Source organism: Phalacrocorax aristotelis, chromosome 8 (assembly GCF_949628215.1).
Source record: "Phalacrocorax aristotelis chromosome 8, bGulAri2.1, whole genome shotgun sequence".
Classification (NCBI taxonomy): domain Eukaryota; kingdom Metazoa; phylum Chordata; class Aves; order Suliformes; family Phalacrocoracidae; genus Phalacrocorax; species Phalacrocorax aristotelis.
Genome location: NC_134283.1, coordinates 39,243,502 through 39,256,458, shown reverse-complemented (window position 1 = coordinate 39,256,458; position 12,957 = coordinate 39,243,502). Strand labels below are relative to the sequence as shown.

At 43.4% G+C, this 12,957-nt stretch overlaps 1 protein-coding gene and 1 long non-coding RNA gene across 3 annotated transcripts in view; one reads left to right on the top strand and one right to left on the bottom strand.

The window, feature by feature from the left end:
• The window catches only part of LOC142061506 (uncharacterized), a 190,358-nt gene that overhangs the window by 12,469 nt on the left and 164,932 nt on the right, over nucleotides 1–12,957 (top strand). The window lies entirely within an intron of this gene.
• The window catches only part of GLRA1 (glycine receptor alpha 1), a 41,148-nt gene that overhangs the window by 25,052 nt on the left and 3,139 nt on the right, over nucleotides 1–12,957 (bottom strand). The gene's annotated exons all lie outside the window — the stretch shown is intronic.

Sequence of the window (12,957 nt, the reverse complement as noted above, 5' to 3'; positions counted from 1 at the left end):
ATTTGTTTGCCCAGCCCAAACATCTCTGAATACAGAATCCCAGCTGCCACCAAAGTAGAAGAGAGATGATGAGTGGAGAAAATCCTTTTGTGAGTTTAGGTATAGCTCCTTGGCGTGCCACTAAATTACAAACGTGAACTCTGGCATTGAGCTCCACAGGAAAAATACACTCTGAGATTAGCCTTGGGCAGCAATTACTGCTTAATTACATGGCAAATAGCAAGGAGTGGTATTTGGTACTTTGACAGTCTAATTTTCCAAAAGGCGGGTAGGATCAGAGCAATCTGGAATTTGAGGCTTAAATGACTGTCATGTGCTTGCACAGCTTCTGCAGAGCCTTTGAGACTGTAGGGGATAGGTGTATTTTTGCTTGCTGGTCAGTCCAGCATTTGCTATTGGTACCTGCAATGCAGGGGTCTGAGTTCAATACAGCAACACGGTCTCTGGACTGGGAGGTGTCTGGAGTGTGATCCTGAAATGATACTCATATTGGGATGAGGATGAAAGGAAATGAAATCTTTCTGGGACCTGTATGGCCTCTGGGGCAGAAAGAATGAAATTACCAATTTATCTGTAGAAGATGAGGATCTAAGGCTGGCAATGTGCCTTCTGACTCTGGGAGTATGCAAGATCTGCAGCGTGATGATTTGGGCCTAGGAAGTGTCTGTTGTTGCCACCTGTGTGGGAACAAGTGACCGCTGGTACTAGGTGCTCATTCTCAATTTTGCAAGAAGGTTTGATTTCCAAGACAGGAATAGACACTGTTCAGATCCTTCCCAAGGTTATATGGATTCTACTCAAACACAGATCTGTTCCCAGTCTGAAAGTGTGGTGTAAAACTGCCTAGATTAGCAAAAAAGAAAACCAAACCAAACACCCACCCAAAAAACCCCACCACCAAACCCAAACAACAACAAAACCCCCACCCAAACAAAAAACCCCAACCCCCCCAAAAACCCCGTGGGTGACAATGTGCTTAGGGCAAGAGCTGTCTCAGCCTGATGCCATTCAAAGCCTACAGGCAGTACTGCAACGCAAATGTATAACAAGGCAAAGAAAGCTGCTCAGGAGGAAGTGAGGTTCATTGCTTCACCCTTTGCAGAACTCCTGAACTTTTTAAGTACACGGGCTGCGTGAGAACTGTGAGAAGTCACTATGGCAAAACAGCTGAGAGGCTCAAGCATGTTTACAACAGGCATAAGATATTTAGCTACGTATGTCCTCACAGATGGCACCATGGAGTCCTCTTAGAGCATGAGGACCTCACCTTGGGAAGTTTTGCATTTCCTGTCTCAAGAGAGTCTGCAGTAGTCAAACCTGCTGTCTTTCAGAAGAGTAGTGCTAAGTACTGATCCAAGATCTATCAGGAAGAATTTAGGGACAGTTACTATGCATAACATTAATATGACCCTGCATCCAAAGACCTATTAATAAAATGCAAGTTTGAGCTGAGACTCCAAAGACATGAGTTGTCTAGACAAGGCCTTGACAAGAGCATTTTGAACCACAGAGTTCCCCAGAGACTATAAAAATGGATGGGATTCAAAAGGGCTTGGGTGCCATAATTTCAAAGTCAAGAGTAAAAAGTCGAAGTCAAGTAGTAACCTGTATTGCATTGACTCTCTTTTGTAGTCTTAGCAGCTGGTGGCTTGCCAAGCCTTGGTTTTCATTCATGCAAACTCACAACTGCAGTCTGGCTTCTTCTGCAAGCTGCAATTGTATTAGAGTTCTCCGAGTACTAGGTTTTTAATTAATTGTTTAAAATTGTTTAATTTCTGCAATAAGGAGGGGAGAAAAATTCCAGATTATTTCCAGTGAAAGTCTAAAACTAAGATTTAATTTACTATTTATACCTTCACAGTCTGCTCACAGACAGGACCCTATCTAAACTGGCTGATGAACACTCATGCTTGGAGATGATCTGACAAGGTGTGGATCTAGCTTTTACTACAGTCACTTGCCATTTCTTGTCTTGTCCCCACCTCTGCTTTAAGAAGCTATGGAAAGGCAAACCAGTGTGTTTCAGAGGTAAATAGGGTTGTGGAATGGCTGATGTTCTTTAGGGTGTTTTTGTTTTTTTTTTTTTTTTGCTGTTGTTCCACCACCCCTCAAGGAAAACATCAGGGTGCAATTAATTTGCAAACTCGAGGAAGAAAGCTGGGAGTGGGAGGACAATCAATACTGGGCTTGACTACTGCATTCCAATAGAGTGTCTGCATGGCAATGAGTCTAGAGAAAAGACTGCAATTAAGCAGCAAATGACTTGATAACCAAAGTCTCCTGCCACTTCAGCAACAAGATGCCAGATAGTGCAATACCCTGACTTCTTCTCATTAACTGTAGACCGGAGGAAGTATATGAAAGTGGAAACTGTGAGTAGGGGCAGGGGGGAAGAGGCAATACAAATCTAATAAGCTTAAAGTGCAAAAAGATAATTTAAAACTGCAATTCCCTTGGCATTCACTTTAAAAAATGAGGTGAAAAAAGCACAGAATTCAGTGTTCAGCTTTTCTGTAAGTTCAGCGTGGAAGCCCATGCTGAATATGTTCACTCCACTTCCAATGAGCGAGTCTGCTGGTATTTCTTGGGTGCAGTTTTCTGATTCTTTCTGCTTCAAAGTTGCAAGTAAATTAATTTCAGGGGCTCAGTTCCTACACGGAGGAATATACCTAAGACAAATGATTCTCACAAGCATCTGAGAGAGGATGATCCTCTCACAGCCCCAGTGCTCTTCACAGCTTCATGCCCATCCCTACAAGCAGTTTCTGTGAGCACCTTTGGAGATGCGCTGAACTGTCAAACATGGTTTCGTGCCTGCTGGTGTGTGTTTTAGAAGCTCTGGCTGCTGTGTGTTGTTACCCTGGTGATCTAGGAATGATGAGTTCTGAGTCTCTTCCAGTTTCTATTTGGTTACTAAACGTTTTCTTAAAACTAGTTGTAACAACTCCCCCTCCCCTTCCCCACATTTTAACAAGAAAAGGCAAGAAAGCAGGGATGAGGAAATAGCAAAATCTTTCCAGAAGCAGGCTCTGTGGGCAGGAGACAGATGTGTCTAGCTCAGAAGTAACAGTAGAAAAAAACCTGGGAGCTACAGAGAGGCTGACCCACCCCACCATGCTTTGGAGGAATGGGTTACATCTAACACAGCACTGAAATGTTCACTCTGGTTGTGACAATTGAGCTTTGCTATGGCAGTTCAGCTTGGCACCCAAAAAAGCTATCAGCTTTTGCTCTATTCCAGGTCTCTCTTGGCCACTGCCTTGGGAGCTTTCTGGGATTTAGTTCTTGCAGAAGCACTCTCGAAAATCCCATAGGACTGTTAATCTCCTTACCCAGCAGAAACAAGGGGACGGAAATTGCCAAGCGATTTGAGAATTATTGATGATAGAAGAGAATTGGAAATTTAGGGTGGGTTGTTGTGTTGTTCAGAGAGAAAACTTATTCTCCAAATAAAAAAAGGCAAAACACATAGAGAAAAACCCAAGTATGTAGTTTGCATTGGTGCAAGAGTGTTGTTTGAGCCAAGAGTGTCTTGGTGCATTTTAATAGCAGCCAGACAGTCACTTATCTTATTTACTGGTATAATCCCTAGTGGTTCTGGCTGAGGAAGTGCCATCAGGCGATCATCGCAGCACCAGTAATGGGAAGGATCTCTTCAAATGTTGATGAACTAGCACAATCTTTTGTGATATTAACGCTGGCATGTAAGCAGATGCCACCAAGCCCCTAGGAGGTCCAGCCCATCAGCAAGCACTGAGGGTGAAAGCTGCTGAAGGTGAACAGCCCAGCTGCTCCGGATACCTAAGAATTACATTCCTTAATGGAGCAGTCAAGCTTTGCCTATTACTGGTTTCCCTCAGCCTGTACAGGCACTGTTGCTCTGCCAGCATTACTTTGTTTTGGCTAAACAGATTATATATTCTTATAAAAAGTTATTTGGTTTAGCAAGTGGCTTTTCTGTGACCTGGAGGTGTTGGTATGCTTGGTTCACAGCTCCCCAGGTGGCTGTTTCTTCCTTCTCCTTCCCCCTTCTCCCATCGCCCTCCACCCCCATTTATATGGCCCTTGTCCAATATTTTTATGATTTTTTTTCCGCTGTGCCCACGGTTGTCCATCTAATTAAGTCCAACCTTACAAACTGCCCTGTTCTGCTTGAATGCTGATACTGAGAAATAGAATTTTTTTTCTTCTTTGTGAAGAAGAGAAATGAAGGAATTTAATTAGCGCTGGGCCTCAATTCCCCTGTCAAATAATTTAACTGTTAATCATTAATTCTGAGGGTAAAAACCAATGTCTGGCAGCAGAAGCACAAACGGTTGCAAAACAAGTATTTGCAGAGGAAGTCTATCTCTGCAAAGTGGAAGGCTTAGGTGCCTGTGAAGGTAAACTGGTGCAACACCAGTGGCTCACAACAGCGCTGGGTTTGTTCCTCTGATTAGGCTCTCTGCAGGTTGGGGAAATAGAAGGGATCTGATCATTTACCCCAGTTCAGTGCTGCTCAGCAAAAAAAAACCCAAACCTTTCTGAAGAGGTTTATTTACTTTTGAAACAAAATACAAGCCAGGAAGCTTGGCAGGGATCTATTGGAGTATTGTTCAGGTGGGCTGGTTCACACATTTGTCCTTCAAATGTGGTGTTTTCAGTAAGTAGGTATCCATGGGAGAGAAATAGCTGTCAGATCTTTGAGGCAGGCTGAAGTTTCCTCCAATACCTTCAAAGCCAGGCATTTCTAGAGCAGTGTGAGGTCTTAGGGACACAGGAGAATCCATGATCTTAGTTTTTACTGACTCCAGCAGGCCTGAAAGGCATGGTTACAAAGAGAACATCAGAGGGTTGGATGCAGAAATGCATCGTGCTGTCCCTGATTAACTAGGGTTACCTGTGGTAATTTTCCCTCTGCTCTGCTTGCCTGGGTTTCCTGGACCATCTCCTTGGTACCATCTCCCTGGTCCCTGAGGTGGTGCCTCTTGGGCGCAGAGACCAGAGATCAGCAAAGCCCAGCCTGTACTCAGCCTCTGCTGATGCTGGGGCTGCCCATCTCCATCTTGTCCCCAGCAGCCGGAAGGAAGAAGGACAGTTAAGAGATTTTCCTGGTGAAAAGGAAAAGGGGCAGCCTTAAACTCTGTACCCAGACTTTTATTTCTGACTGCACATCAACATGTTATCTTGAGGGAAATGCTGCCAGACACTGGCCTGGAAAAGCTTGGCAGAGACAGGAAGCAGACTTTTTTTTTTTTAATTATTAGATTTGCTATCAAAATGAATAGCACAATCAATATTGATATGCACTTCAATTAAAAAGGATGGAACTCACTGTCTGCATGTTTTCTCTGTCACACTGTCTGAATTCCTGGCATACAGAAATAGACGTAGACAGGATAAAAGAAGAGACTCCCAGTGCTGTACCTTTGGCCTGGCATGGTGCGGAGCAGAAGGAGCTCGGAGTGTTACAGGTGTGCTGGTTGCAATCCGTGTGGTCATGCTCAACAGTCCATGCAGTATGGATGTGGGGTGTGCTACAGGGGTGAATTTGCAAAGCCTGTTCTCAGAGGTGCAGAGAAAATTTGAACTTGGTTATTTTCTTAATTCAGCTGAGAGCTTATGCAAAAGAAGCATTGAGCAGACCTGGATGTTAGGACAGGGTAGGAAAAGAGACGTGTACGGAAAGACTGGTGAAATATGGAATTTGAGAGCCTGTGAGAAGGACATGTCACTCAGAAAGAAATGGGCAAGAAGCTATTATTTATCCCTATTCAGGGAAGAAAAAGTAGGCTTGTAGAATGTTGCTGTCTCTATCCTGGATGGTAGTGCTCTGTGCCGTAAGCTGTTTAAACCAATTCAAGCTTTTGCACTAGAAGTAACTGCATTGCAGTAGTCACAGGTTGTAATTGGTTAAGGTTTTAACCCAAAGGATCCCAAAACACTCTCAAAGGTCCTGCACAACACGTTACTGCTGCTCCCTCTGGCTGTACAGAAGGAGAGGAGCTGGGAGGCGCTTTTCCATGGACCTCAGGGAATTAACCCTCTGTGATCATTCCCATCCAGGGAAAGCTGCAACAACTTTACTGGAGTGAGAAAAATCTCCAGACTGAAGCATTCTGTGTTCCACTGCCACTTTCCTGACGCCCATGGCTCCTACCCCATATGGCAAAACATCCTGTCTAGATCTATAAAACATCCCAATTACACTGATTAACTCTGTGGAAAGACACCAGCACTTGGAACAATTGCTGACTCTGCCTGGACACAGCAGTAAGAAAATAATAAATGACTGGACAATCAGTTGTGGGGTGTGTGTGTGTAGAAATCTGCATGTTGTATAGGTGAGATGGGAAGAGCACAGGGACAACGACCAATTGCATGGGTATAGTGCTCAGTTGCATGCAAGATCCCCGCTCTTACAAGGACTGTTGTTTAAACTCTCATATGTTGCATGTCACCCTTGCTTATTGCATATTATAAAAATGTGTCTTAAATTCAGTTTTGAAGCCACAGGCATTCTCTCTAGTGACATTCTCAACTAATCTCTCTTCCAGAAGGGTCTACAGCTCTTGGAGCACAAGTAGTGACTTTCTGGAGATGTGTGATCTTAAGCCACTGAGACAGTCTTGAAAGCATAACTCAGACAGTGGAGAAGCACAAGTCAATGCTCAGGTTTTAATCACTTGTGAAATAAATCCAACAAACGCTGCCATTGACTCTTATATATACATATATTTAAGGGTTTTAAAAAAAAAGACTTATAATTGCATTTTTCATTGGTAAAAAACAAAGGGAAAAAAGTCACTGCAAAGACAAAAGCATGTGTCTAGCTTCACACACACTGAATATTCCCTTTAAAGTCAGGGGGGTTAGTCAGATATTTCAAGTTATGCATAAACAGCCTTCCTGAATGCAGTAAAATAAGGGAAAAAATGTCTTTACAAGATGAGCCTTCAGATTCTAGGTAACAATATTCTCTTCACTGATGTGCTCTTGATCTAGTGTTTGGATGGAGAGCTGCAGTGGGAACCTCAATTGACGTCAGAAGGTTTTAGATCACAGACCAGACGAGTGTCAGAGAATTAAGAGAACTCATGGATGCTCTTCTATCTATAGCTCTGCAGTTGCACTATCAGTCGCATTTTCATGAGTTTAAATAGTTTGCTACAACAGCTTTTTAAAAGTTAGTTTTGGTTTAAGGATTTATGCTGCTTGTTATGATTGGATAAGGATATTGTAACTGCTTTTTTACTTTTTGATAAATCAGAGGTGGTATGAATATAATTCTTTTTTTAAAAGAGAGATCACATGCAGTGAAGAGTGGTGGTGGGTTTTATCTTCTGAAACTTTTTGTTACAAATCCTTTGAAAAGCCCTCCCGAGTGAACATACATAACCTTCCTACAGAACTGTGGGCCCCATAGTAAAACTGGGGCTCTCTGTTGTATGTATTTTGTACTGTGAAAAATGAGTTGCATGATAAGAAAGCTCATTTTGATATTTTCTGATAGAATTAGTTGTTGTCACTGCAATGCAAATACTCTGCTGGAGATGAATGTTCCCTCTGTGCTGTCTGTGATTCCTGGTATAATTTATCAGTTTATTAATGAACTATAATGAAATGTAACTTCTGGAGTGAATGGGTCGTCTCTGTGTCCCCTGCCCAGAAGGGCTCTTTACCTCCCCACCCCGCTGCCTCCGACTTTGGTCTCTTCAGCTCCCTGAAAAAAAAAAACCCATCTTTTCAACCCTGGCAGTGCTGCAGGGCCCGTGTTGGTACAGGAGAGTAGGTTGTGTTTGATGAGGCTTGTGTTTTGTCAGCCATGCTGCTGGGAGATGATTTCTAAGCCCATAGCTCTCTGTCAGGGTGTGATGGATGGGGGTGGAAGCTGGAGGATGCTTGCGATTCTCGGGCACATGGGGTGGCAGGAGATGTGGGATGCACACATTTTAATTTGTAAATCAGATATTAGGAGCTCTGGTGCAGGAAAAAGATCCGCATGTGTGTGGATATGCCAGGAACTATTGCCCTGCTCAGCAGCATTTCCAGAGGGTAAAAGCACTGGGAGTGTGAACAAAGAGACAAGATTGTAAAGATACCCCACAAAAAGTCACCCTTTTGTCCACAACCCCTTTGCAGTTTTCACAAGATAAGAAAGAGCTGCCTCACCCATGAATTGAGAGCATCTGGCTTCCCTACTCCCAACTGCAGTAATACATGTGGTGCACAGATCCTGCTATAATGGGGGACTTGGCCTGTCTTGTGCAGGGTCTCTTGGCACCAACAAGGACATTTGGAGCTAAGGATTTTTTAAAGGGTGCTGATAACAGCTGACCCTTTTATGCTATACGTTCTCCATAAGAGAGGGGAGGAGGGGCCTGTACTTGGGGCTTTGTACAAATCATCTTTTTACTTGCATAATCTGAAATAAAAGAAGAAAAAAAATTTCAAAGGAAATCGGGTAAAGGTGAGCAGTGACGAATTTTGTCGGGTTTTCTGCATGATTCCTGGCTCAGCTGTGTGTCGCTGCTGATCCAGACACAGGTGATAGTGGTCTGATCCACCATTGATCCCAGTTCTGTTGCTATTTATTGATTTGTGTCTTTGCTCCAGCCCTGCGGGGGCAGGGGGACAGGATCCACATTCCGGGTGAGTGGTCGTAGGGGCAGGGCAGGTGCCTGGGGGGAGCTGCTTTCCGCTGCTTCCGTCAGAAGGCAGCGTGTAGGATGATTGATTGCACTGCAAGCCCTGCTGTTCCATGCATGCGACACTCCTTGTCTTGGCAACCTCTTCGTAGTTCTTTCCCTCTTTACCCGCCCCGCAATAAGGAACTGATAAAAACAAGAGAGTTCCCTGGTTGTCTGCGAAGGCATTTGGGTTTTTTTTGTCTTTTTTTTTTTTTTTTTTTTCCTAACAGGCTGTGAGCCACAGTGGAAAGATGAAGAGGCAGAAATCAAAAGGAAAGCAGGTGCAAAAGCGTGTTCTTTTGTTCCCTCCCCCTCCCCCCCCCCAATCCAAATTTTGTGGGGGTTTGGTAAATTAAGATTTCTCCTGCTTTTCTCAGCTGGCACTTAGATCCAGCAGAGATGTATTTACAGGATGCCAACTGTGTCTATGTACCAGCCAGATGTGGTGCAGTCCCCAAATCAGCAGCTTACCATGGTGCATTCTATGGATGAAATAATTGTCTGCATAATGGGCAGTGCTCAGCGCGTGTAAATGACGGGTGCATCTGTCTCTATCTGTTTCTGTTCTCCGCAGGCCCTCCCTGTGCTCTGGCCTTACCGAGGGGACAAAAGCTATATTTCCGTGGTTTGTTTTTTTTCTGTTTTTGTGCATCGGTCTCTTGAAGTATCAGTAGAGATTTAGGAGCAGCTTGGAGGTGTGTATCTGATCTATAGCACCAGGGTGATCAAAGCGTGCAGATCGCCAGGACCAGAGCAGCTAGAGCTATCAGCAGTTTCCCAAGAGGTTAAGAGCTCTACAGCATTTTGCACCAACCAATTGTCTTGGCTAAGAAATACCAAATGCAAACCACCTCCTCTCGAGGGGAATGGTTTCTGTTGTCTGGTTTTGTAAGCACATATTTAAATTGTTTGGGTGCTTTGGGGGAAGGGGGGGAGAAACCAAGAGGAGGTGATTTCCCCACCCCCTCTTTAAGGGAAAGCTACCTGCTGAATTAGCAATATTTTATTGTGCTGAGTGCAATGCAAAAGTTGCTCTTTTCTGGGCTGCGTAAGTAGGTCTAGAAGTCAGCAGCCAGGCAGGCTGGTGTTGAGTTGTCTGGTCATGGCTGCTAATGATCCTTGCAGTGCCTTGCACTGGAGCAGCTGGAGGAATTCCTGCTACTCTTGCTCCTTCCTTTTCTGTTTCATTTATCCCAAGGTTTGGATGCTTGTGTGTTTTTTTTTCCGTTCCACCCCCCCCAAACTGAAATTACCAAAAGCACTTGGAATGACTACTTCTGTCAATCCCAAAAATTGAATCAAACCATGGTGGGGAGAGTATGCTAAAAGAGACTTTTTTAGCATGTGAGAGAATATGATGGGCCATTTTTCTTGAAAGGTGTGAGGTGCATAGGTGTAACTGTACTTCATAAGGATAGAAATCATTGTGCTCTTGCTGATAGATAAAGGGCAATAGAAAGTATGCAAGGTAACAATAGCAAAAGGGTAATTTACTGGAAATAGTGAAACCTTGATTTAATGCGCTACAACAGCGAGAGCTGATACAGGCAAATAAAACAGATAGAAGTCAAAATGCATTATCAGCCTATCTGTCAGCTTAATACTAGTCACTTTGGGATTCTTGGAAAATCTCCAGGAAAATGAGCAAGTGAAGCTCAATGAATATATTTAGGTGATTTGACATATTTAAATATTGTGGGTTTGATTTGGGTGTTGTGATTTTAAAGCATGATTATTTTTTTTTAAACCCTTGTCTTTCATCAGTACCTAAATAGCAGTTATATTCATTAGGTGGTCTGACATCATCTTCTCAATACTGAAATTTGGAGACCCCTTTTAACGTGCATGTGAGGATGAAATGAGAACACGCACACTTCTCTGCTGGTTTTCTATGACGGGTGAATGATCACTGGTCAGTGCTGGGATAATAAAGGAATTTAATTTTGGACGTTGATTAACATCTTAATTCAGATGTTGGGACCCTTTTCTATCCAGGTCGGCTCATGAGGATTTGGTGAGATGAATTTCATAAGCCAATAAGGAAAGTGTTTTCCCCAAGACCAGGGGAACTGCAGTGTGCTGTTGCTTACAAGTGCTTTCCTTTTTGACTTGAATCACTTGGTCAGTAGCAGAATGAACTTCTTAGGCTTTAGTCTGTGCTGTTAAATCTGAGACACTTAGGGTCAGAGGGCCCTTTGCTGCAGATGTGCTTCATACAAAAGGGTCTCCAACACCTCTTTCATGGGAGAAGAGGAATAAGGGGCGACCAAATTCCCATGCCTAAATTCTTGTTCCTGAAGGAAGTCACTGTAAGAAATGCATATGACGTAATGTCCTTACATGTAAGAGCAGGATCCTGCCATTCTCACCACATATTGATCTCTTTCCAGAAGCAGTTCCTTTCAGGTATTTGAACAGTGAATACATGTTCTGCCAGTGGGACTTGCTGCAGTATAGGGTAATGTTCAGTGGGAGTCAAGGGGAACAGCCAGTCTATATTACCTAGATTTTGCACAGCACCAGTGCCTCAGAGACAAAGGATATTTTATTTGTGTGTGTGAGAAATAGCAACATTTTTTGTAATGCTTTTGTTAAGCAAGGTGCTTATCTGTGGTTTTCCTGCTCCTTGCACCCTTGCATAAGGGGGGGGGGGAGGGAAATGGTTTTTGCCCAGACATTTGTGGAGCCTTTCTTTTGTTCCGATCTATCCAAAAAGCAGGTATGGAGTCATTTAAGGCAGCTGTTTAGAGAGGAATGTTAAGATTAGGTTGTGTTAGAAAACGTTTTACTTACTTTACACTGATTTATCTTAATTGCCTAAAATGCAAGTGCATTGTTATGGATGGATGGAAGTGTGTATCAAAGTCCCTGCAGAAGCCAGGGTCCCAAATGTTTTGTGCTTCTACTGGGATGACACCAGATTAATCTTTCTTTGTGGAATGATTTATAAGGTTTTCTAGGTAGAATTGTTTCCCTCATCATATTTTCAAACCTTGAACACATAGCCCTTTTAGCAGGGTCTCTAATGGGGCTATTACAGGTTGCAGACCAAAGAAGCTAAAGAGTGTCCTTAAAGCCATCTAGTCTAAGCCTGTGCTAAATAATTTTTATTTCGTGGAGGAGCCGACAGACTCGGCAGAGGCACAAAAAGTTATAAGGCACAACTTCTAGTAGATTTTGTTTAGCGAGAGGAAAATACTCTTTAACTACTGTGAATATCTGCTATGTTGCTTAGCTTGTGGCTCTGGAAGTCTCTGGTTAGTGCTTCATTGACAGGTCTCTCTGTAATGCTATCTAGTACTGCAGAGCTATAGCTGAAGGTTTGGAGATAACATGAATGTTGCTGTCCTTTTCCTTCCCCTGCCTTTTTTGTTGTATTTTCAAGGGGCTGGAATCGGCAGCTCTCCAATCACCTGCTTTACATGTCAAGTCTGTTTTAGGAAAAAGTGTCTTCCATTTCACAAAGTTAAGAGGCACCATATTCACAATGGCATCTTCTTATTGTTTTAAAAACTGGAATTGAAGAGCTCTGTTATTGACAGGAAGGAATACAGAAATGCCAGTTAGAGCAACCCCATAGGGTCTGAGGCTGGCAGCAACTGTTAGCCTGTGAATCACTTGGAGCGGTAGCCTTGAATCACTCCTGCTAGCTGACAGATCTGTTCAGAAGCATCCAAGTCTCATCTTGATTCAGTGAAGGTCATGCTGCTGGTTCCTGGTATACAGAAGTGCAATTAGGACAAGAATCGGGCCCAAACAATTTCAAAACCTCACAGGACAGTGTCCAGTTGGGTAAGGTGCCAGTTCTAGGCTATCTTTTATCTCCTAACTTGTACAAGGTGCATTTCTATCCCCAGGCTAACGCAGTGGTGTTTCTGGATCACTACAGCTATTAAAATGTGATGGTACAACAGAAAGTTGAGGCAGGATTGTCGCAGGGTAAGAGTAGCCTTTCATTCTGCATGAAGGAATTCACAACTGAACCAGGGTACGAACGTGCAGTGTATGAAGTTAGACCTCGAGAGAATGTTTGCATATGTCTCCACAGATCAGGACATCTGGAAGTTCCTGTGTAAATATTGTTCAATCTATTTGTATTTTCAAGAAATAACATTTTGCCTTAGAGGTATGTGTAAGGAAAGGCTGGTCAAGCAGCCTGTCTGACAGAAGGCCCTCTTCATCTCTCCCTCCCCAAGCCAGTTTCCATCCCTGCCTCTACTCAGGTTGTCAGTAAATGTCTTAGTCACAGCCAAGTGACTGCAGTCCGAGAAGGCAGGTAGCAAAATGG